Here is a 26679-nt window from a genome sequence, read left to right as displayed (position 1 = left end):
AATAGCGCCATACCATTTCTACAACACAACACCCCACTCCTTTCAGCGGCCGTGTGAGGATAAAATTATAGCAGCCTCAGTCCCCACAGCCAGCAGTGCTCCGATTGCAAGTAGATATCTGTGTGGCCCGTGGCAATGCGGGGGTACGGAAGTGGAAGCCACTTCTTGGCGGACAAGTTAATATGAACACGTTAGTACTGAGATATTAATTAATGCGGTAGCATATTGGGTTGGGTTTTTTTTATTGGTTAGGTTTGGCGTCCAGGAGGGAGCCGCAGCGGCCACATTAGGACAGTTGGCAAGTTCGCTGCTAATCGATTCGATTTAATTATATTTTTCCGACAAGTTCCAAACGCAGATCGGTCTTGGTGGGCTGGTTACCATTACTGAGTGCCGGCTGAGGTTGTGGCCTGTTTTATTACCTTCGCATGTTATGTTTGCGGAATTCGCTTGCTACCTTGAAATAATCTAATTAGCGAAAAAAATCAAAGTGCTCTTAGAACAGCTATTTAATGGTTGCATTTTCCGATGATTCACATGAGAAAAGTGAAGAAAACCTACTACTTAAGGTGATACTCTAAGGAAGCCTTAGCGTGAAACTTCAAAGGCACAAATGTCAGCTTCCACAAAGCATACAAATTTGAAATTGCTTCTCTCTGTTTGTAGTAGCACAGCAAACAAAGAGTAGCAATTTCAAATTGGTATGTTTTGTGGAAGCTGACATTTGTGCCTTTAAAGTTTCACGCTAAGGCTTCCTTAGAGTATCACCTTAAATGTCTTTTTATTACCATTGATCATTTGGTTACATTTGTTGTTACATCACGATTGATATAGCCTGAATGGATTTTCTCTAGTTTAATGCTTCCATTTTGCAACTAGTTTATACTTTTCCCGCTTGGACGCATATTGAATTCAAAAATTGTACAACGTACCTAACTACAATTAACTTATCTTAACGTGCAAGATCCCTAATGGTCTGTTGATTTAACCTCAGACAGGTGTATTTGAAGCTTTCTAGGATGAACGTTTTTCAATCCTCCAGTATCTGAAGACCAGCCAGGTCATCATCTTGATCTGGATCTTATGAAGTTTAAGGTGGTGGCATTTGGCACAACTCTCCCAGATATGCAAACTATACTCAATAATAGGTAGGATTATTTTTTTGTAGACAGCAAGCTCAATATTCAGGGACAGGGTGGCCTTCCTGTTGATGACCATATACCAAACTTCGAAGATCTCGAAGCAATCTGCAAAATTCTGGTGCATTGTTAGGGTAATTTCAAGATAGTTCCAAGGGCAACTTCCCTCCCCTAACTCAGCCGCAAAATATTTGTTATTAGATTTCATGTAGGGGAAATGTTTGCTTCGGCAATACCTTAACCTATTATCGTCAGGGGGTAAACAACGTCCTTGAGGGCTCAATTTTGGTATGTGGATACATTGTGTTTGAGAGCATCCATTGGCCAAATTTGAGTGCTCTAGGACTTTGTTTACCCCCTGACGATAATAGGTTAAGGTATTGACAAAGCCAACATTTCCCCTAACTCGAATTTTTTTAAATTTTTAGTTTAACTAGGCTTTGTCAACTTTTTTTTTAGTGTTTATCTTCCACATTTGTTTGAGTTTCCAAACCAGATTGAAGTTAGATTAATTACTTCAGTGAACTCGAAAAAAAAACAACAATATTTTTTTTATTGATAATTGCAGACTACAAAAATCATCATGATTCTTGGTTTGTGTTGAATGGCAAGATCTGAATGCGAATTATTATTCATATTTAAAAATTCAAAATATTTTGTTCTTTAAATCCAATTTGTAACTTTGATTTTTTTCTCTTTCATGTAACACCAATGAGTCTAAAACATTCCCAAGAATCTGGCATGGGGCTGTTCATTAACTACGTAGACAGTTTTTTGGGATTCTTGACCCCCCCTCCCCCTGCGTAGACAATTGTCCATACAAATTTTTTTAAATTTATATGGACCGTGGATGATAGACAACCCCCCCCTCCCCTAAACTGTCTACGTAGTTTATGAACAGCCCCCATATTGATATATTTACAAAGTTCTAATAATTTTATTTCGGACGACAATGTCATAGCAACTTTAGTCAGGCAGCAAACGACCATCATCGAGACAACATACAAAAATTCATTAAGATGGCGGTACCACAAAATTAGGACGTGTTAGGATATAATTATGTTCTAGACTTTTACTCAGGGGACAACAGGAAAGTCAAATATGATTAATTTTATCAGTCCTAGAAAGTTGTGTTGTTCTTATAATCAGGAAAGACCAATAATATTTTTAAATTGAATAACATAGCAATAAAGTATGATTAAAATCATCGAATTGAGAGTGTTTTCATTCTTTTGGGTTGTTAAAATAATTACTTTATGGAAATCTCAGCATACCAGCACGTAGTAAGGTTTTTACAGTGAATTTACATGAATTCTAGATTTTTAGGGGGGTACCCAATTTAAAAAAAATCACCAAGACGAGGGGTAAGACAAGGAGATATCTTTTTCAAATGATCTAAAAAAATGTTTCTCAAGTCATTTTCTACAAAAAAAACTCTTGGACGTCAATGTCGTAACATGCTTTAGTTAGGCAGTATACAACCGGCATCGGACAACAAACCACAATTCATAAAGAGGGTGGTATCAAAAAAATAGGACGTGTTAGGGTATAGGTATGTTCATGACTTTTACTCAGGGGTCCACAAAAAAGTCAAATATGGTCAACTATGGTCCTAGAAAAAAAAAAGTTCAGATTTGTTGCACAGTGTAATTTGCTTATTTTTCAACAGTCTGGCACTTCAAAAATTGACAATATTGGCTAGAATTCTAAAGAACTTTTTAGCTTGAGAGATAATTTCAATGGGTTCTTTGTCAATATTAGGGAATTTTAAGCAGAACCCTTGCAACATTCTAAGAAGAATTTTAACAAAGTGATTTTCAAAAGGTTTCTGAAAAATGCTTATAGGTAAATCTGAATAAATTACCAAAGGAATTGTAATGAATATAACAAGAGTATTTTATACGTAGAATAAATTGATTTACTCCTTACCCATACTCTAAGAAAAATCTAAAATAAAATGTTTCTAACAAATGTTTAAATTAATGATGATTATTGAAAAACTGTTATCGAATAAAATGGTAGATCTCTACCAAGATTAGGTTTTCAAACATAATTTTGTAAGATGTTAAAGATAAATAGATAAGATGAGATGAGGAATTGGGAATATCTTTGATAAAATAAGAAATCTTAATGTATTGAACGTTCACCAAATTGTAGAATATTAAAATCCTTTTCATGCTAGAAAACGCGCAACATCTTTAATACGTTTATTGAAAATTTTAATAAATTAGGGATACTAAAGATGTTTTATCATTTTGCTTTGCTAAATTGTCGGAGTCACAAAATATTTTTATATTTTCTAAATGCTAACCGTTTAGAGTTTATTAAATGAACAACATTAAAAGAACTATTATGGAAAGGTTTTGATCCTCTTATAAGTCTTGGTTTAAAAAAATATATGTTAGAAACACTCAACATTTGCCGAAATAGGAAAAATTTAAAATTATATTAGACTTCGCATTTTAAAAAAAATCTGTCACTGTCTGGTGAAAATAAAATTCAGATATCGAGCAAAACATGAGTTCGTAACCTTAAAAAATCTTTTCTTTGGATCTTAATTTCTTGCAAGCTTTAGATTTCTTAAACAATTGTAAACGCTTTTCCAACCTGGTTAATTATTAATTCTGGATTTCTTCCTAATGTTATTGAGCATAATTTCAGTCATCTTTATTGAATGAGATAACTTGAAACTTTTTACTATGAAAATTCTTGGTAAAATTTAAAAAAATATGTTGTAAGGGGTTTATAGGCAAATTTTTAAAGGAATCCCGTGAAGAATTCTGGGAATGGTTAACGAAAATGAGAATGATTCTAGGAGAATCAAATACACTGAAGTCTTTTTTTACACGGTTTTTTTCACGCGGTTTTTTTTACACGGTTTTTTTTACACGGTTTTCCACGATTTACACGGTACGTTTTTAACGATTTCTCGACAACGATTCAACCTATCGACTTGATTTTAATCACATTATCCGTTTCAAGCTATTTGTAATCGAATGGCATACTTAAAAAAAAAATCACAATTTTTGGTGTAAATACAGAAATTTTTAAAATATGTCTATATGGACCATATCATGCTTTAATTACAAATGGCATCAAAATCCGATTTTTTAAAAACATTTAAGCATGCGAAAAATCAAAATCTCGTAGGTTTTTTTTACACGGTTTTTTTTTTACACGGACCGTATCCCCCGTGTAAAAAAAGACCTGAGTGTATCAAGTAATTTATTGAAGGATTTCTGAATAGATATTTAAGAACATCTTTGGGAGCATTTTTAGAGATTTCTGCGTAGAGTTAATTGGATATTTTGAACGCAATTTAAAGAGTGTTCTGTGTGTGTGTGTGTCATTCTCTATCCCTCACCCAGCCGGGGGCGTTGGACAAGTAGAACTGCGAATAATTTGATCAAATATCATGCTCCGTAATGGTGCCCTTTATGATGTGAAGACTAGTACTTCAAAAAGGGTAACTTTTGAGGCAAGACAGGGTGTCCTCAACAAGTTAAGGGAACAGGATGCACTAGATGTTCACAACAGGTACAGCAAAACATCACATAGACGCCCTTATTCACACTAACTACTCAGGGGTAGAAGGTCAAGAAGAACCACCGCCACCGCCACCGCTACCGCTGCAATTTAAAGAGTGTTCTGAGAATAAACTCATATGTATTCCGAGGAAAATTTCAAGGAATTATAAGAAAATATCAAAGACTCTCTGGTATATCTGGTAAAGTGGAATTAAAATGCCACCAATAGCAGATTCAATCAATAGAATCGTGACAATTAATCTATTTTAGAAAGTGGTATCCATTGAAATTTTGTTATTTTTTTTTCCAAATTCCAGGTTGTGTAAAAATCCCTAGCTTAAATTATTATTTTCTTTGGGTATTTATTTTTTTTGCCTCTTAGTTATCGAGGAGAATTTTCATTGTTTTAAAAATAATTACTTAGTCCCAAAGTCTCGAAAATATTTTTTAGTCCTAGATGCAAATATTTCTAAGCTTAATATTGTTTATTTGAAAGCCGACATCGTTAAAACCAGTTTTCTGAAATCCTGAGCATAGTTTTGAAATTTATCCTTATTTTAATGAAATATTTCATATAAGTATCACAATAATTATCTTTTTATTAAGCTCCAAGACCTCAACACTGTAATTTCACATTCGTGGTACCCGAATAATTCTATAATAATGATATATTTGTTAGGTCTGACGTTAATAATAAAGTTTTCTCTGAATCTTCAATATTCTATTGACTTTTAAATTGAAGAACCCAATATTGATTATTTCAATGGGAAATCCGGGAAATTTGGAATTTTCCTTAGTCATGATTTTTAAGCTTGAGGACTTAAAAAAAAAACTTAAGTCCGACATCTTCGAAATGTTTACAAGTATGACACTTTGCAAATTATAAACGGACTAGGATCTTGAAAAAATATTCCTTTAAATGTTGCAGAACTGCAAGGAATATTAAGCTTTTAGCGATCTATCAGGTACCCGGCATAGATCGCACTCTATATGAAAAGATCTGCCGCTCATGTCGTGTGAGATTCTGGTGTGGCCGGTGCGAAGTCGAGATATTACCTTTTGTGCTCTGTGATCAGGGAGGTCCTCCCATCTGTGGATGCATCCCTTGATCTTGCGTAAGAACAGTGTCGTGCGATTATTCCAGATAGTTGACCAAGACCAAGTTGAAAGACAGAATTGAGCCACAATTTGGTATCGTGGCTGGGGACTTCATTTGTGAAATGGTTCGCTGTTAACCCGGAGACTGCTAGATGGTCCGCTTCGTCATTCACCTTTATCCCACAGTGGCCAGGTATCCATGCGAAGACGGTGTTAGGCAAGGCATAGTCCTGTATGGCCTGAATCCATGGGTGACGAGAGCGTACAGAAGAGAGAGCAGAGATGACACTGGCTGAGTCCGATAAAATCAGGAGCGGTTTTGCTGACGGTGTAGTGGCTGCAATGAATACTGCCGAGGCTTCGGCATTAAAAACCGAACAAAGATCAGGTATGCGATGGGAAGCGGAGAGATTTGGACCCGTTATCCCAATGCCTACGCCTACGGGAACTTTTTGAACCGTCAGTGTAGCGAATGCAGTGTCCGCTATATTTCTTTTTCAGCCATTCAGTGACCGATTTCTTTAGAACGAGTGAATTGTCTCCAGCTCTGAACTTGCTCCTAATATGATTGTCGGTTTGAATCTGAGGTAGGCTCCAACTTCTTGGACCGCAGCGATGAAGTTCGGATATGGGTGGGAGGTTACAGTTGCAGAATCGATTCAATAGTATGTTGGCCTCTGTGATGAGGGTTGTCTCGTCATTCCCGGATGTCATCTCCATGTAACTCACTGCTCGTTTGCACACCGTGCTGGCAACTACGTGGGCGAAAGGAAGCACCCCCAGCTCCACGTAGGTGGCATCTGCAGATGTCGAAGGCAACAAACTGGATACGGTTCAGATCGCATTGTTGTATGTAGAGCTCAGCTTATCTATCACAGTGTCAGCTGCTGAACATAGAATATCAATACCGTAGAGGAGCTTTGATTCCACGATGGCCTTAGAGACTCGTAACCTGATGTCCCTGTTATTGCTTCGATGAGGTTTGGCGAAAGTGCGCAGGGGTTAAGACGAGCTTTACAATTTTCTTTGACATCTTTCAGGTGCTCCAAGAAGCTGAGTCGATTATCAAGTACTCCGAGGATCCGGATCGTCTTCTTGTAAGGAATCGGTTGGCTGTTGATTGTGATCGGTTGAAGTGGTGGCCGGTGCCTTGATTTGCAGATGTGAGTGCGCACGTTTTTTACTGCAGAAAGGTTGAATCCGACTGAATCGGCCCAACGGACTACGGCGTTTACTGCTGCCTGCAATTTCCTTCTTAGAAGAAGGGGACTTTTACCTGGAACTACTAAGACGATCTTCATCCGCGTACACCAGGATATAAATACCTTTTGGTAACTGGTCGAAAATGTTGTTCATGGCCACTAAAAAGAGGGTCACGGTAAGGACTGACCCTTGTGGTACCCCAGTTTCCTCGCTGGCTATCCTCGAGCGGTGATTCCCAATTATCACTTGGAAGGTTCTTTTAATGAAATTCTGTAGGAAATGCATGATGTTCCCGGAGAGACCCCACTGAGTCAGTTGTTTCAGTATTCCCGAAGTCCACGTCCGGTTGTAGCCTTTGGCCAAGTCGAGAGAGGCGATCTCCACATGTTGATCGTTGTCTATTGCTTCACCTAAGATTTGGCCGAGTGCAGAATAATATGTACTAGTTCCATGCCCCGGTCGAAATGCGTGCTGGCGATGATCGAGATAGCTGTTTTCTTCGAGGAAATCAACCAGGCGACGGTTTACCATTCGTTCTATCACTTTGCAGACACAGCACGTGAGCGATATAGGACGGTAATTGGAAGGCTCTGGGGAAACACCGTTCTTTGGAATGGGAACTACAAGGCTGTGTATCCATTCTGATGGGAAGGTATTGTCCAGCCAGACCTTATTCAGCAACCTGAGGAAGGCTGTTTTGCCGCTCGGTGGGAGCTGTTTTAGAGTTGGGTATCCAATATCATCGGGACCAGCGGAGTTTCCTTTGCCATTAGCCAGTGCGTGGTTTAGTTCTGCCATGGAGAACGGCTGATTGATGGCTGTCGAACAGGGTTCGTTTGGAATTGTGAAATTTTTCCAGTGACTCCATTAATACATTTTTACGTAGGACGGTGCTTTTATATTGTCGGAGTGCTGATAAATCCTAGAAGTATTCCGCGAGGTTGTTCGCGACTATGCTGGGGTCCCTCGTTATCACGCTCGCTTTTCGAATAGCGATGCCCACAGATCTTTTTCTTTTCATACAATGATGTTTGATTGCTGCTTCCTTATCCGGATGTCCTGATGGTAGACGTTTGACCGCGCGAAGGGCCTTTCGCCTTGCTTTCACCGCGCTTTTGGTGTCGGGTGACCACCAGTATAACGCTTTACGGCCGGGTTTCGAGTTTGTTTCGGGTATGGCTTCAGTGGCTGCTTCGTTGTATAATGCTCAGGAACTCCGTGACATCACTGGGTTCTTCTGCATTCAATCTCCCAACTATTATATTTTGGAAAAGGTTCCAGTTGGCCTCAGCATACTTCCAACGTGGTCTCTGAGATGTTTCTGGAGGATGTTCGCTAAGATTGATCAGTAACGGCTAGTGGTCGCTACCCATGGGTTCACTGGCTGTTCTCCAGCGGACTCTGCTGGCTACGCCGGAGCTGACCATGGACACATCAATTGAAGTGTTTTGTTGACCTCGTGTGAACGTATGGGAGCCGTCATTCATGGTGGTCACTTTCGCTTTCACTTTAAATAAAAAACTATAACAGAAACGTATTTAGTTTACTACCAGAGAGAGAAAATTTGGCCTTGCTATTGTTTTCACCAGCAGAAACAACCAACCAAAGACGAGATTAGGAAACACAAAAGACCCAGGTAACGATTTGGGAAAAGCAGGAGTTTACAAAATATCCCGTTCCCAGTGTGACAAAATATATATAGGATAGACAAAAATAACTTTAGACACAAGATTTAAAGAGCGTTTAGCAAAAGTGGCAAAAGCTTCTAAGGACACGGAAAAAGGTATTCATTACCATTTCAAATCCAAAGTGGCTGAACAAGTATTTACTAACACACATTAACTGGCAAAGGACGTAGGAAACTTGACGTAGCTGAGAGTTTAGGAATTCACAAACAAAGATTAGCAAATTTACTAAATCAGGACCAAGGAAATTGATATTCCTGTACCGCGGAGACAATCAGTCCAAACGACAAATTACGCCTCAATAAACGTGTACCTGTACTATGTTAATACCTACTTAACAAACATCCCCAACGATAAACACCATACCTGAAAACACAACACACAACACTACACTTTTATAAGGAATGGAAGTAATGCTTTATCTATGATTAGAAACTGAAGTTTGCAAGTAGTAAACGAAATACGTATTTGTTACAGTTTTTTTTAAAGTAAATAATTAAATAGATAATAGTAGTGGAATTAAAAGGAAAAACAACGTAATAAGGTATTCAAGACATGTCCGAAAATTTAGAAATATACTGACGTCGAGGATAAAAAACCTGAATTTGCTTACAATTCTAGGCTGACCAGTGAACCGGGGAATCGGGAAATCCAGGATAAAGTCGGAAACCCGTGATCACTGTGAAAAATCCGTGGATAGCCAAAACGAAATAAATAAACTTCATCCTCTGTCGAGCATAAAAATATATTATGGACCTTGAAAATACTTCAAGACCCTCTTTGATTAGACTAGATTTTCAGGATACCGTTACTTTGAAGAAGTATTAAGATAATTTGGATGCCCCGAGCTGTGAAGAGATTTTAGAATAAATTCTAGGTAGGGGAAATGCAGGTAATGTCGGCCTAAGTGTCCCTAATTTGGGCCCATACATAAATTCAGCAATCAACGGCTGATTGAACCAGCGACCGAAACGGATGTGTTTTGTTCCTTCTGTGCTTTTTTTTTTGCTGCTGAAAACCTTTTCGCATGCGTTTTGTTCTCGAGTGACTGGAGGTGAACTGGTGATCGCATTTAAAAGTTTTGAATACCGTGCGTGATTTTTTGATCTCTTGTTGCTTATGCAATGGTGCTTTGTGTGGTCTTGCGTTTTTCTTTGTTGCCTCGTACAACCTCTATCACACTGATATATTTTTCTGTTGCTGCGATGAGCAACTTCTTTGTGTGGTGTTAAAGAAGACAGTGCGAAAATACATGACCTTGATTATGCGTGGAGTGCGTTCTTTTGTACGTACGAGCTAGAAGAGCGTTATCAGTGATTGCGGTGGTTCAAGAAAAATTAAATAAAGCATTTCTGAAAACATGACGCTGCAAAGTCTCTAGGCCGGTCGGGTGAGATCTTTCCATTTTATCTATTTATATTTTATTTTTTGTCACTGATTTATCAAATTATCAAATGCTCTATATTAACGAATAGAGTTGCCAAATCATTCACCCTCCCACTAACACAACTCTTTCCTTCCTGTGACACCTATGAAGGTAGTATGGGTTCCCTGCACCTTCTTAAGTAGATGTTGGATTAACTTTCCCTCCCTTCCCCTGTGATTGTAAGGATGTGGCCAGGGGTATAATGCGATGCTTGTATTGTAGATTTTATTTTCGTGTGGGGAAAATCACTAATCCCAAGTGATATTTTCTGCGTCAACACTCGATATTTTCTGCAAAACGTATTAGTTGACCATTATATAGCCACCCACGATTTGTACAATCGCATATGCTATGCTATGCTATGCTATACATAAATTCAGCAATCAACTAAATTTTCAATAGCAACCAAAAATATCCATAAGTGCCATCCCAATAACACGTTCATCTAGATAAAATTCATAAGTAGCAGATCTTTAGCGATGGGCCCAAATTAGGGACATGTAGGCCGACATAACCTACATTTCCCCTATAACACCAAAGTATTTCAGAGAAATAATCCAAGAGAGTTTTGGAATGAACTCCATAAAAGATTTGACTAGAACTCCCACTTCCAGGTGATTTAAGGAAAATTCAAAATTGAACTCTTTGGTTGATCTGAAGAAAATTCCATGACGGTTGTGAAATGAATTCTTGGTGCATTTCGTATGAATATACCAAATTAGTTCTGCGAAGAATTTCTTCAGAGATTTTTTTCCAATTATTTTGTATCTTAGGCTTAAATTTCCAGAGGGCTCCACCGAGCCGAAAACCACTATTTCTATATAGCAATACAAAATGAGGAACAATGTTTATGAGTTCTTGTTACAATTCCTGGGAGGCGACTTGAGCTTAGCTTCCGCTATCAGCCGTGCCCTCAACTCTCTTACTACTTCCATTTGTTTTTCTTCAAGCAGCGCCCGCCGCTTGGACTCCTCTTCGTCTTTTATCCGCTTCTTCTCAGTATAGTCCACTATCCCGAATTTGTAGTAGTAATACGCGTTTCGATGCTTGAAAACAGGCGGCTGCTGTTCTTCAGCAGCACTTGCTTCCTCTCCATTGTTCTTGTCGGCATCCCACGACGTCACATCCATCTCCACTATCTCTTCTTCCAGCACTTCAACCGCTTCCTCTGTGCCTTTATCGTTGTCCATTGTCCATTGTCAAGCGTACGTACTGGCATTGGTTTCTTCTTCGTTCCGTTGTTTGTTTTCCTCTTCCTGTTATTTCCGATGCCCCTCCATCTTATAAAGGTAACACACGGTTTTGTTCCTTTCTATTGCGGAAATGCAGCGAATTGTGAATCTTCTGTTTTACGTCATGTAAATTCCGTGTATTCCTGTCAGCATATCAAGGTCAGACAGCTGCCACGCTTCTCATCAGCGTATTTACCCAGCACCAACGATAGGTCATTATCCGGAACATCTGGTGATAGGTCGTAAACTCTTACGTACTGAACGGTGCACCCTGCAGGCGACATGCGTACCTCGACAAATTTTCCATGGACATATTGGAAAATTGATTGCTCACGGTTGTTCAGCAATGAAGCATCGATTCTTCTGATTTGGATTTGAAGAACATAGATTTTTCCTCTGAGTGGGATCCACGACCAGCGCTTTTACAAAGGTCGCAATCTCCTCCATTGAGAGTCTTGAACAGCTAGCTACGATGCTGAACAAGCACCGCAACAATAGTTGCTATCGAATAACAGGCTATCGCGTGACCCGCACCGAAAACACACACACACACACAGCTGCTTGTGTTGATAGCTAAGAAAGCACTGATCACTAGAGAGATCTGATTATAATTCCTAGGAAATTCCGAAGAAATATTGTAGGGCAAATGTCAAGATAATTTTAAAAATAATTTCAAGTGAATTCGGAAGAGAATTACAATAAAATTCTGAAAAGAACACCAAAGGATTCATGTTTTGAGGTTTCAATTTCAAAAAAATTCTGAGACGTTTTTAAGGGATTCGATGTTTTCGATGTATTTCGAGAAGAATATAGATAATTCTGAGCAGGATTTCTAGATCTTTCTGCGGTGCATTACTTGAAAATTCTATGGAGGATGCAAGCGAATTTTAAATAAATTCGATTCAAATCTTAGAATGAATTACATTTGTTAGGAGTGAGCTGTATATAATTTAAGAACATATGTACGATGGATTTTCTAATAAATTTTAGAGGAATTCAGAATCGAAATTTATAGGAAAGCAAATTATGTTAAAAAAAGGTTATGGAAACATTTCAAATGAATCTTGTAAAGAGATCTATGCATATTTTCAAGGTAGTTAAAACATAAACTTATTTTGCTGTATTTGTAGGGGATTATTTAACCTAGTGATCCTTTCGGCACAATTACATTCGGGTTTAAGCATAAAACGGAGAAGTAAACCGGGAAATTTCTAACTGGAGTTGGTCATTCAAATCTAATGAGTCATTTAACCGAAATTGTAATTCTGTCAAACGGCATTAGTATGTTTCAAACTTATGCCGTTTGACAGAAATTACGATTTCAGTTAAATGACTCATTTGACCTAGTGATCCCTTCGGCCTAACCACATTCAGCCTAATAACATTCGACATTATAGCACTCGGCTAAATGGCGATCAGCCTGTTAGCATCTGCCTAATCCTTCAACTTAAAAAAAATGAAAATTACAGCCTGAAACATGGCTGCGCCCTTGAACATCACCGAACACATTTTTCCGTTACGGATCAATATATACCATACTTGACAAAACCCAGGTAATCATGACGTTTGATTATTGAAAACAATTTGAATGAAGATTTATTTACGTTAACTTCCATTTCCTTCACAAACATATTTTTTAATTTAGTTTAGCTGATTTATTTTTTAAATATAGATTTTTATGAAGAGTTTTGAGTGGGTTGGTTTATGTCCTTTAAATTCTGTTATAATTGCTTATCTTTTGATTCAAAAGATAAGCAATAATAACGGAATATAAAGGAAATAAACCAACCCATTCAACGCCCTTCATAAAGGGATTCCGTTAAGAGGTTCGACAAATTTAGAGGATAGATTTTTTACACAAAATACACAGATTTGATCCTGGTCATGGCTATTCGTTATGGCTGGGATGAAAAATTCTCATTTACCCCCCTTGGCTGAATTTATCGAAATATTTTTTTGATATTTTCATTTTCTTGAATTAGACTCACAAAAGTGTCCATAGAACAAAGACTGTTCAGCAAAAAAATGTTACATCTTTTACATGCATTAATTTTGATGTTAATTTCAAATATATCATAGTTTTCTTGCCCCTTGCATTTGCCATTAAAGGTATATACTCCATAATATGAACGTATAGTCTTCACTGGTACATTCACCCTAGTTGTCATTTGATCTTCTAATCAGAAATATTTACCCCTATTCTTTCCATTCTCTTCCCTATACAGATAGCTTTGCGCTTGGTTCGGTAGCTTGTCGTAATCGTTTTACCTGCCTGATGTGTGTAATGAGCACAGCTGGCACAGATACAATACACATACACACGGAGTCTATCGTCGTTTCCAGGCACTGTTATTTATTAGCTTCTTTCTCATCGTATAAAAACACGTTCGTCCGAACCCTAATCGAAGCCGCCTTCCACTGACCACTCTCGCTTCTCGGCCTAAAAGCTAAGATCAAAGTGTAGTATCTGTTCTTATCAGCTTAACATATGATACCGTCCGCCATAGGGAGACAGCAAATCATAAACTGATTTTTATGAAACTGGTATTGCGGTTTAAGGATCCTTGTGCCACCAGGATCGGCCCTCGTACGTCCTAAATGGATCATTTTAGATGGCTGAGTTTTGAACCCACCACAGTTTTCATTTGGCGCTACTGTATACGGGCGAACCAATGTAAAATACTGTGGTAGCCACAGTACGGTGCTGTCAAAACCTCAGCATCTTCAATGATCCATTTATAAACTACATACTGAACCCTTAAAAATTTCCTTGAACACTACGAGGAGACGCGTGGTACTCTTTGTTCACATTATGAAGGGAGTGAACTACCACCGTCTCCATTTTAAACCGTCAAGCAATTGTCAGCATTACAACACAATAAAAAAATACCTCCGCCCGAATAGGGACTTGAACCCTAGACCGTTGGATTAAAAGTCCAACGCTCTACCGACTGAGCTATCCGGGCCGATGGAAGGTATGAAACCATTGCTCATTAAATATTTTAGGTTTTCCACACAACTCCTTTCCCAAGGCTACTAACACTCACCGCTACCACTAATGGGTCAGCGAGTCACTTCCACGTGCAATTAGAGAGCCGATAATTGAACGGAGTCGAACGAAGTAAAACGCGAAGATTTACCTACCTTACCTTGTAGGTTGCTTCTTCTCCGGTGGATTCTTGCGGTGTCCATCACGAAAATTGCTCGCTGCCAGGCACGAGACCGCGTTGTGTCGTGTCGGTTGCCGTTTTTATTGAATTTGATGATGTTAATGACGTGATAGCGCCTGTTTTTTTCGCTAGTCGTATATCAGCTAGGGTAAGTATGCCAGTGCTGGCACTAGTGCTCCAGTTTTCGGCCCTAAATTTGAAATATATTTTCACTGTTTTATTTTCGAAGATAGGTGGCAAAATATATGGTCTAACTTTGTATCGGAAATATGGAATATTTAGGATAGGGCCAACTAGAGGACCAAAAACTGGTACAATTACCCTATATGTATTTCAGAGTAGTGAACCACGCGTGTGATGAAGCTAATGGTGAGTGCGTGCTATGAAGAAACTTTTTTTTTGCGAGGAAGCATGATTCTTAGCTCCTTTGCGAGGGGGTGTGTATGTTTTTCGGACGTTTCTTTTCCAGTCGTCGACGATTCATGACGTGGGGCAAGGTTGAAACGATTATGTCAGCTCGTCGCTGTGGTGGTGGTGGTGCACTGGTGCTGCATCCTGCGTGCGTCAGTCGATTTAATAAAAGGTTATTTTGTGATTTATATTAGATTCAAGGACGGGAGATAGACATCTAGCTCTACACAGAACTTGTGATTTTATCAATACTTTCACAGTGATTAATTGAGAAACGCCAGTATTAATGGAGCCATTTGAGAATTCGGTTCTGATTTGAGTGTAAAATGCTGTTGGTGGTGCATTATGTTCGCACTGCAGGTAGACAGTAAATGGTGGCCACCAGTCATTTCTGCTGTAGTAGCGGATGGATTCAATTTTGGGCAAGGAAGTGATCACGGTCAAACCATCAGAACTCCGGTCGCAATAGACTGTTGAGTGCTGAAAGGGAACAATTAGCGTTCGACCATTAATCATTTGGCGCTGTTGTTGCACATTTCGCTAAGCGATCACTTCCAGGGGGTTGATTTTTGAATGGTTAGCCGATGTGAAATAATTGATGCAGTACCTTCACAAATCATAAGCTGGAACCGAACTTGACTAATGGTTGCTGAAGCGATTTTCGTTTTTATCTTGAACATGTTTTGCTGATTTCAATGTGTCACTGAACTGTGTATTTGCTTCAGGTTCGGTTACCTACTACTTTCAAAATAATACTGGGTGATATTGAACTGCTGTTACTGGTCTTGTTCTTGTTATTTTGCCGAAAACCCAGCCCAAACTAGTTTTGGGAAGTTTGTTTTGGCTTGCTCTCGTTAAAACACTTTTACTCCCTTCAGGCATAGTGAAACGAGGAGCGCCATGTGTGAGCTCTTTGTGGTTTGTTGTTGTTTGATATGCGTACTCTGGTTTCTGGTCCTTGTTCAGTACAGACTGCAGCCAGACAAGTGGCTGATTCTGGAAAGAGAATGTTGTCGGTCTTCCTGTTTACGGTGTCGTTAACTCGTTAACATATTGTCTGTATTGTGTTTGATTTTTTGTTTCACTTTGCTTGTTTATATTTCCGTTGACAGATGTAATGTTTTACTTTTATCAACCATATTCGCTGCAGTCGGTTTTTACGCGGGGGATATGTACCGCACAAAAAAAAAAAAAACGACCAACCAGGGCTGTGGATTCGGAATCGGACGCGTGAAACTACTACCACGGACAAACAAACATAACTCTTAGAAGAAAATTCTTCAAAAAATATTGTCAAGCGTGCACACTAACACCATAGAGGTAACTCTAAGACCAGAAGGTCACGAAGAAACGAGCTAAACTTTTTGGCTCAGCTCTGGTACTATCTTCGGTCTCAAGCTAATCGATTCACCCCTCGAAACATAGGAAAATCCATTAATCCCTCATTTTATCTGTCAAACTTTCATAGCGAATCAAAACAAACATAGTGTAGTACTGGAATTTATACTAAAATGGGATACGTTAATCGATTTGCTTGGGACCAATAGGCTAGTCAAGTAGTGAGCCAATTTAAAAAAAAATTCACTAGTTGCTTTTCCCTCGGTCTATCAACGCGTCAGCTGTGTTGAATAAAAACTAAACAACTGCAAGTCAGTGATGCTGGTTCTACGAAATATTCAGTAGGGTAGAGCGCTACTTCGTCGTAATCGCCCATTTCCGTTCTATCGATCAGAAATGATCAATAATATCAATGATTTTACCGTGCATAAATAAACAATAGGTTTATACCGATGCGTTAATTCATTAGCTACAACATTAATCCTATTATAGCGCATTGTATTAATATTTACGCTCATTGTTCTCAAAACAAAAGAAGCGCCCCTTTTTCTCCGTTTATCCGTAGGACGAAGAAAATCTAATGGCGTTTCAATGCGTTAGAACGAATTTAGAATCAAGAAGCACTATTATATTTTGATCAATATCTCAACAATTTGTGACTCTTTATCAAATCCAACGGTACGAATGGAAAGGTGAATAAATTTATAAGTCATCTTTGACAGAAATATTCCATTTTTTGTTCAAACCCGTTCAAAAAAGAGAGGTAAAGCGGGGGTTGTGCTTAGTAGGACGGAAATTAGATCAAAAACCCTATTGATTGAATTTATCAGAAATACGGATCCGTTTGACAGAAGCTCAGTTTATTTTTAGGGATTCGTTTTGTTTGTTTTGCGTGTCTTTAATTTTGTTGGAAACTAGCTTTTATCGTGATAATGTATCACCTTTCTAGCACCACCCATCACTTCAATATGTACACAGCATAGACATATAATATGTATCAATCAATGTTATTCATTGATGGTAAAAGTGGATACAATATTACACTCATTAGAATGATTTGTTGTCAAAATCTGTGTAATTGTATAGCGTAATATTACACTACAAGCGGAACGACGCAGCATTTAGAATGTAATATACAATGTATTTCTGACGTTGCTCAAAATTACGATAGCATCAGATTGCGGGGTTGCTAGTGTAATATAATGTTTTGTTGATTATTCATGAACTTTAGATCGCTGGGAACGCTTGTGAATATTTGAGGAGGACAAAGGAGTGAACAAAGAGGTGAACGCCGAAGCTTTATCACATTTAAATCGATGTGAAGCAATTGAAAAGTGTTGAGGAAATTCATATCTGTAACTGTAGCCTGTAACGTTTTTGTTGGCTAATCTGGTTTAACCGAGGGTTAAATGTTATACTTAATTATCTTGAAGATAAATCGTCCAGCTCAAATCTTTGTAGGGGTAAGCATTGGGACCATCATCATCGCCAACAATAACTTTTATTTCTGTATTGTTGCTTTGCCTCCTTTTTCAAGAGCTGACATCTACTAAATTGACCTGAAAACGAACTGGCACTACTGATAAGTTCAAAATGTGCTGACTTGCTTGACGATTCAGTGGCGCCACCATGACAAATGCGAGCACATTCCAAACTGAAATCTTACTTGCGAAGAATGTGATTGTGAGAGTTATGTCTGTTTATCTGTGCTACAACCTAATGTGGTTCAAGTTTAACTTCTTTCACTCATAACGGATTCGATTGAATATGAATGCCTATCATGAAAACTAACGTGAACCGCTGGTATGGCCTCCGCCTCCACTTCACGTGACACTTGGGTTTTTCAAGCAGTGGAGAAACAAAATCCAGACTGGGCAGATTTATGGATCGAAAAGGCTCATGTACGACATCAACAGCGAACATAGGGTTTTACAGGACGAGCATGTCACAGTCTCCTTGATGCTGTCGATGTTCTCCGAGAAAACGAAGATTTGCTAAACTATGTTGATGTAAGGTACAGTTGTTTTTCGATCAGCAGGTATAAAACTAATGACTGTTACTTTTTATAGGTCCTGAAACACTTTCAAAATGCGTACAAGAAATGCTTCTCATTCGAACTTGTACCCGGATTTGAAGAAGATATTAATAAGTTTGTCGAATACTGGGAAATGTTGCATCTACCAAAATCGTCCAAATACCATATAACCATATAAGTTTCACGTGAAAGAGTTTTGTAATGCAACTGGACAAGGTTTGGGTTGGCACAACGAGCAGGCGTCCGAATCGGTTCACAGCGACTTTTTATTGACTTGGGAAAGATACAAGACCACGAAAACATCAAAGATATACAAATCTCAACTTCTGCGTGCTGTCGTTGACTACAATAGTGGTTATTTGTGTTAAACCACTTTGAGATTCATTCATTATATTTAGGTTTATTAGTTTATAGTTAATTTAGGTTTATTAGTTTACAGTTAATTTAAATAAAACTTAACCTTAAATTAACGTACAAAACCCTTTTTAATTCCAAAAATTAGCAACCGTTACAAATTATAACCATGCAATTAATATATAAACACTCTGCAATCGACATTTCATAACATGTTGCATGCAAAATAAGCATATGTGATGGCATTTCACTGTTTTTAGTGAGATTTATGCAGTTACGCCTTTAAAAGGGCGTAACTCGAAAATGCGCCCTACGATTGTTTTTTAAATTTGTTTCAGAGATGTAGAATGATCTAACGAATCGATTGGTATACTCACTTTTGATGGAACTAATTTTTTTAAAATAACGGTCAGAGGAGCACCGTGATGTCCCGAAGAGTGCGCAGTAGGCTCTGCCCGCAAACGGTCGGTTTTAATTTCGCTGTCACAAATTCCGTGTTTTCCGCGTGCTGTTTGGCTTGTACCAAGGAAAAAAGTAATTCGTTTTCATTATTATCATGTGAATATAGATTCATCATGATTAATTTATCGGTGTTTTAATATTGTAAATTATTGTGAAAATTCCCGGTTTAGAATTTTTTTTTTGAATAGTTGTGTTGCTGTAGCGTCGTGCTAGTGTATTTCGGTGCTACGCCTCCACTCCCGGAAGCAACGTTTGCCGTGTCTTTTTACGTATTTGGTATTGGCGTTCTGCCCCCTGGACAATAACCGGGAAAGATGATTTTGCAGATTAGACTACGATCCTTCCACGTCGAGGACACAATACATAAGCGGTGAGATCTAACTGATTACAACTAGATATAAAAATATGAAATGCATCCTACTAAATACGTGCCATCTACAAAGCAGGAATTGCTTTGATGATGGAAGTGTACACGCAGTACCAATATACATTTTATATCGGTACTACGTGTATGCGGGGCTTGTTGTAAGTGAAAGTAACCTCGGAATGGACGTGAGTGACCAGGCATTCTGAAATGGGTTACTGAATCTCAACAGAGCTATCGCCTTTCAACTTCCGGGCTAAAATTGTTTGCAATGAGGTCAGTATAATAATAATAGATTATATTGCAAACATTTTTCTTCCATAAAAACACTGCCGGACAGTGGAAGTTGGATTGTATATACATACTATCATGAAAACTAACGTGAACCGTCTATAGACAGCTTTACTGATGATTTTGATCTAACAAACCTCCTCATACTACAGATAAACGTAATGCTTTCAAAGATCTTTGTTTTTTCAAGTTTATCGTTGGCATGATGTATAATTACCTATTAATATTTACGAAAATGAACACGGTCTATTGGGCACATAACAGAAACAAGCAAGTGAGACATTATGATTTATGAAATAATTTCTTTGAAATTTCTAAGAAAATAATAGCTGTATTTGTATTATCAAATGCGTAAAATGGATTATTTTCCAGTCAATACACTATGGTCGAAACGCAAAATTTCACGACAAAAATCGATACCTCGAAAACTACGTTCTCTATAGGTTTGACCTCTTCGAGTGAGTTTATTTGTCTACATTAAAATTAGTAATCCTATGTACAGAGATTCTCGGAAATATTATCAGAAGATTTGGCAACGTGATTTGTTTTGTTTACAAAAGCTGCCAACACTTGCCACGGAGCAAAATGTACCAGCTTTGTGCGTGACTTTATCGTTGTTCACGCTACGAGTTTGTTTGCATACGTTGTTTGAATTCTCAGTGAACTGGTGAACTATTTTTGCCAAGTTTTTCCCTAACCGCGGCTAGAATTTTGAAATATTGCGCACTTTACACCAAAGTGGACAAATAAGCGCGTTTTCAGCATTAAAATTAATTGTTATTAATGATACAAGCAATAAGTTCTCCGAAGATACGAAAACGATTTGACAGAATCGTGCACTTCTATCAAACTTGTTGCAATTTTGAGGCTGTCCAGTTTCAGACGAAATCAGCAATATTAATCGAACTGAAAAATCTATTTAAAACCAATTACAATTTATTATATTATTGTAAATTAAACTTATGACTCTTTTATGTTAACATGCGCCTTTTACTGCTATAAGGTTTAAGTTAAAAGTTATTTGTTCTATTTTTAAACGTTTTGTTTGAATTTATTTCATCCCGATTACAATACTTTTCAACGCAATAATAAATCCTATGAATATTTTCTAATAAGAATGCTCGTTTGGCTCACATTTTGATAGATCCCGCTGCTCGATTGGCTCAAGATGGCCGCTTCCGCGAATCTCTATATATAGGATTACTAATGAAAATATCTTCCTTTTGACAAGGTCCTCTTTTTTCAAAATTAAATTTTAAATCTTTTTCTTTTTAAAATTTAAAGGAAATCTTGCTGCCACAAAGTTATATATCATTTAATTTTAAGCACTTTGCTGAAAAAAAAATCCATCTCATCAACACATGTACATTTTTTGAAATCTAGTTAGGGTGGTTATGAAAAAAAAAACAGTTCTATGACCAATTTTTTTTTTATTTAGATTGAATATTGAGAACCATTTTCAACGAACTTCAACAGCATATGAGGACGCATGTTTTGAAGGTTGCTGAGAAATGTTAGATGTTGTGAAGCTGTGGAAATGGATACAATTGGTAGACATTAGGGAAATGTAATTTTCCCCCACTGTACAACATTTTAAGACACCTCTTTGTTTTCTTGATCGGAAGCCAAGTTTAAGCTTCTATTCGCGAGAAATGGGTGATTGACGTGTTTGTTTACAAAAGCAATAACGCCCAAATCTCAAATCAGTCTGGAGATGAACACCATTATTTAGAAGAGGAGCATAGCAACAGAATCTGGCAAAAGCTCTTGTTATGGTTCTGTTTTTGATGCTTTTATCGATTCATTGAGTGTCATTCTGATGGAGAAATGAAGAAACTCACAGTTAAAAGCGAACAAATGTTGAAAGTAATGTTAATAAATAATTAAATACATTTTACCAATGTTGAAATGATGGAATACTGTCTATTGTTTCTCATCAATGGGTAAACGGAACAGTTAATATGTGGTCGTACAAAAATTCCGAGCACTTTAGTCAAGGAACAATCATCAAGACCAACACCGAAATGGACCAAAATTCCGTGCGCCGTCAAAAGGAGATTTTTAAAATCTTTTTTTTTTTCGGAAGGAGAGGTAAAGTCTGGCGCACTTAGAATCCAGACACTTTATTTATTCTATAGCAGCGCCTCTAGTTGTCGGGTTTGGAATGTTTTGACACCGATTTGTTTTATCTATTTCTTTATTTATTTATGCCGTCAATCAATCGTTTTGAATGTACGATGGTGGTGAAAGTTTCTTTTCGATACGTGCAGTTTTAAAAAGTTGTACTAGATGGAAGACGAGAAAAGAAAATTAACGTGGGCAGTTCGAAATATCGCGAAAAAGTTGAAAATTGTCCGTTCCCGGACAACATTTTATTTGGCCCCATCAGGGGCATAGCCCCAGCAAAACCACACCACACCAACAAAACAATGCACTCGAAACTGTATAAGCAAGAGCGCCTGGAGAAATGTTTACCACCTTGCATTAAGGCTCATAAAGGTCCAGTGAAGTTCTGGCCAGATTTGGCAAGCTGCCACTACAGCCAGGAGGTGCTACAGTGGTACCGCGACAATAAGGTGGATTTCGTCGCAAGGATATCAATCCACCCAATTGCAATTCCGCCCAATCGAAAAGTATTGGGCAATTATCAAGCGGATGTTAAAGAAAACTGAAATTAGGACTTTGGACCAGGCTTGGTAAAAACATCGCTCGGTGCGGCTCCGTGGCAACCTAATCATGTATGCACGGCACTGGGTTTCTTTGATAAAGCACCCGGTGTTGATGCAGCATATTGGTGCGCCACCGAATCAAAAGAGAAACCCGAACGCGGTGCGATGGGTTTCGACTCGGTACAGTGTGGCACGGTGCCAACGAACCGCTCGTTATTTCGTTTCGTACCATTGAATTCAACGTTCAACTTTCTTGAACAATGAATCAATGAACAGCTGATCATGTTTTTGAAGCCGAGTTATTGGTCTATTGGTCTATTTGAAAAGTAACACGATAATTGTTTATATAGTCGAGCAGCTTTGTGCGTTCGTCTACCACTGATTTTAATAAAATGAGGCAATACATTTCGAAATTTTTGAGCCTATCATAAATAAATTCTATTTACTCGAAGTTCTAGAAGAAAAAATCGAAAAATATTTTTTCATGAAAAGTACGTAAACAAGATTTAAAAAAATTAAAAATGATATAATGTGGTATTATCCATAAACCATTTCATTCAAGCCTTTCGTTGTGTACTGGAGAACACCTCCACTCACCACGCGGTGATTGAATAAACACCGTTTGATGAGACCGGATTTAATTCAACTTTGAAATCTATGTTAGGTTAATCGTTTTTCGCAGGCAATCGGTGATAATTTTAATTATTATGGGGCTTATTACGGATGTCACTTCACGGTGAAAACTTGTCACTTGTCGTCACGGTGAATTGATTCCCATTTGATTTGTACGGCAATCACGGCTCTTATTCTGAGTATCACTTCCTTTTCACCGTGTAGTGACACCCGTAATAAGCCCCCATAACAACAGTTGCACATTCATGCAATTTTCAATAGTGACAATTTGAAAAAATGATAAAGTCTTAATTTAAACAGATTCGTAGAAAAAAATCTATCGATTGGCTTGTTAATGAATTAAAATCCATCATCTCTGGATCAAAATCAGACTACTTTCATGCCACGGCCGACTTTGGTTTTTTTTTAAATTGCACCCCCAATGTTTACAAAAGCTGTTACGCCCTAATTCCAGCTCTATCTTGACATGGGAACTGACATCCGATTGATGACCATGACAGATGTCCAGAAAATACTCTTTACTTATGGCGGACCGTTTTGTCGTGATGGTTGAGTAATGCTGTACGCCTTTTTAATGCACCACCAACGTAGAGTGCGCCACGCGAGTTCGAGAAGAAACGTCAACCAAACCGTTTGTTTACATCAGAATAAGTATTTTCCCCAACGCAAATAACAGCATTTTTCATTCAAAATCTTGCCAATTTCCATCGGTAATTGTCTGTCTCTAATTGATTTTCCACAAATCTGAACTGATTTGCACCTTAACTATTCACACACAAGAAATCTGGAAGATCATAACCATAAAGGCACTTTTCTAATTTTCCATTTTTCTCAACAAAAATATTGCTGAACACCAGCAGGATATTTTCAAAAACGTTACGGAATTAAATTGTTCAACTGTAGATTAAGTTTTGCAGCATCTCAGATGAATCAATTGATCAGGAAAAGTAAAAAAGTGCTCCGCTTCCTATGTCTCAAGGCAAAAAAAAAATATGCTCACAACACTCTTTTTGACGTTCTCATATTCACCACCAGAGGTTGAATCGATCGTTTAGTTTCTATTAAAAAGGCCTATTGCAAGAAGCCAATAGTAGGTAAAGTGAGTCAAAGTAGTTTTGATTTACTTGGGTTCAAATCGTATGGAATTGAAAATTCGCTTTCTACCAAAAACTAAGTCAGTTATACCCAAGAGTAGGTGAATATGATTATACTCATTGTGATTATACTCCCCAACTAACATTTTCAGCTTTGTAAGCCAACTTTTCCAGCGTTGTGCTGTAAAGTAGCTTAAAAGAAGCTGCAGATACAGCTCAGGCAAAAGCTAGCAAAATAGTTTTGGAGAGCGTTTACTCAACTTTCTCACAACCATTATTCAATTTATCAGTCGCACTGAATAACATCAGCCAATAAACGCTAATGTCACTTCTATACACATACTAATCAACTTTCCACTTGTAGCTGCAAAACAAAGCTAACAAAGTGAACATTTTACTCATGGCTTCTACACAACCAACAACTCGTGCTGAATAACATAAACATCAAAAGTTCTTTTTCAACAATTAAACAACCTGTACTCAGCTTATAAACTGTGTTAGAGCAACTTCAGAAGCATTTTCACAGTCAACTAGGTTTATTTTTAGACGTGTGCAGTTTTACAGCTTTTACTCTGCTCTTTTATAACTAGTCGAGAAAAGTGATTCATGTGCACTATTATAAAGCCTCTACTCAGCGATTTTGTTGTAGAAGGGAATGTTGATTTGTTTACATAAGTTCAAAGTGTTGGCGTAGCACAGTTGGCAGTGTCAAGGTTTGCCAATGAGGTCATCTCGAGTTCGACTCCAGGTTCCGGTGCAGGGTTAAATAATTTGGTGATGATTTGTAACTAATTTCGATTAATTTGATTCACAGCAAAATAAACTCAATAAATTCCTTCATAAGAAAGCGTAAACAGTATTTAACGGCTTCAAGAGAAAACTGTGTAGTGATTATTGGACAACCGGGAAAAGGTTGAATAAGTGCCTTTCAAGTTCACACACAACTTAAACAGCAGGATAACAGCTGTATAGAAGCGTTAATGGATATGCTATTATTAGAGCTTCTCCCGACCGTTCCAACAGCCATAAGTAGCTGACTAAGTTCGCCAGATTTGCTTGTATAGAGGTTGAGTAAAGGTTTCCTCATATCGTATAACGTTTGAATACAGCTTGAGACTGTATAAATGAAATGAGTAAAGCGCGTATACATTGTGAAAATTGTTAGTTGGGTCAATTTCAAAAGTAGGTAAATGTGAACTGGCCGCTAGATACTTTTTTTCTTATCGTGTATGTTTTTGTTTTTGCATCATTTTTTTCCCGCCTTTTTAATATCAGCTGTTGGCTTCGAACAGTGCAACCAGAATGTCAAATACGTTTTAATAGAAGATTTGTAGGTTTATTTACATCCATTTCTTTTCTGGAAAAACAAAATAAGGATTTTTTAATTTTTTTTATTAGTGATGGTTTCTAAATTGAACACAGTTGAAGCACCTTCAACAGCAACAAAAACATAAGTTTTAAATACTTTGTTTCAATTGAATTGACAACACTGGATACGATGATAGATATTCGTACACACACATACCTTTGTAATGCGATGTGTAGAAAAAAAGGTAAAGAAAACAATTTCAGCTTACAAAATTATTCGCGGCTCGCGTTTTTAACGATGCAAGTGATATTATTTATTTAAGTAAATATCGTCTTTAAAAGTGAATTAACTTGAAAGCACTTGTCGAAGCACATGTCGTTATTGTTTTTAGTGTGGTTCTAAGAAGTGAAAGCTAGTGAAAACAGATATTTAAATTACATGCCCAGAGCAGAACAAAATCGGCTGATCGTGCTTTTAATGGCAATATTGCGAATGCGTGAATGAATTGGCATTATTTAGGCGGGAAAGTGTACAAATATGTTTCCAGATCTTATTCATATAATTTTGGCCCATTTGTTAAGGTATGTAATTAGTAATTTACTATATTTTCGTACGCATACCAAAACATGTTTATTGAATGATTGTGGGGACAGTCATTGTTGCATGACGTGCCGTATCACGTTAATGAGAGTGAGATTATTACTTAGCCAAGCTTCACACACTGCGATCCAATTTGTTAATTTGGCCTTAGAAAAGACATTTAAAAAATAAATTAAGATGTTCGAAAACCCCTCTGTTGTTGATCGAATGATTTTCAACTCAGTGCTTGTCAAATTTAAGTTTTTTTCTGTCAAAAATGAACATTATTTCATAGAGATTAGTGACGTTTAACGCACGTACTCTAGCGGGTGCATCGTCGTGTAAATTGTTTATTATTTTTCTCTAACTAACCTAAAAAATTTATGAAATCAGATCTGTCAAAATGCGTTTGACAGCGATTTGTTATGTATTTACTCGGATTTTCACTAACACGCTCTCACATATAGCACCAATACAACCAGACGTGAAAATCTCAATAGGCCTTTTTAATAGAAACTAAACGATCAATTCAACCTCTGGTGGTGAATAGGAGAACGTCGAAAAGAGTGTTAAGAGCATAATTTTTTGCCTTGAGACATAGGAAGCGGAACACTTTTTTACTTTTCCTGATAAATTGATTCATCTGAGATGCTGCAAAAC

General features: G+C 37.7%; 1 long non-coding RNA gene and 2 other non-coding genes across 3 annotated transcripts in view; 1 reads left to right on the top strand and 2 right to left on the bottom strand.

The window, feature by feature from the left end:
• Positions 1–26679, bottom strand: part of LOC135702254 (uncharacterized) — a 298827-nt gene that overhangs the window by 21991 nt on the left and 250157 nt on the right. The gene's annotated exons all lie outside the window — the stretch shown is intronic.
• Positions 13738–13937, top strand: LOC135702256 (U2 spliceosomal RNA). The gene has a single exon (XR_010517693.1). It is a non-coding gene; the product is annotated as a U2 spliceosomal RNA (small nuclear RNA).
• Positions 14204–14276, bottom strand: TRNAK-UUU (transfer RNA lysine (anticodon UUU)). Its single transcript has one exon. It is a non-coding gene; the product is annotated as a tRNA-Lys (tRNA).

Source organism: Ochlerotatus camptorhynchus, unplaced genomic scaffold (assembly GCF_037179485.1).
Source record: "Ochlerotatus camptorhynchus isolate MF236.1 unplaced genomic scaffold, CSIRO-AGI_Acam_v1.1 ptg000189l, whole genome shotgun sequence".
NCBI classification, from domain to species: domain Eukaryota; kingdom Metazoa; phylum Arthropoda; class Insecta; order Diptera; family Culicidae; genus Ochlerotatus; species Ochlerotatus camptorhynchus.
The sequence above is the reverse complement of the archived record's forward strand: the minus strand, read 5'-3'. Positions and strand labels throughout refer to the sequence as shown.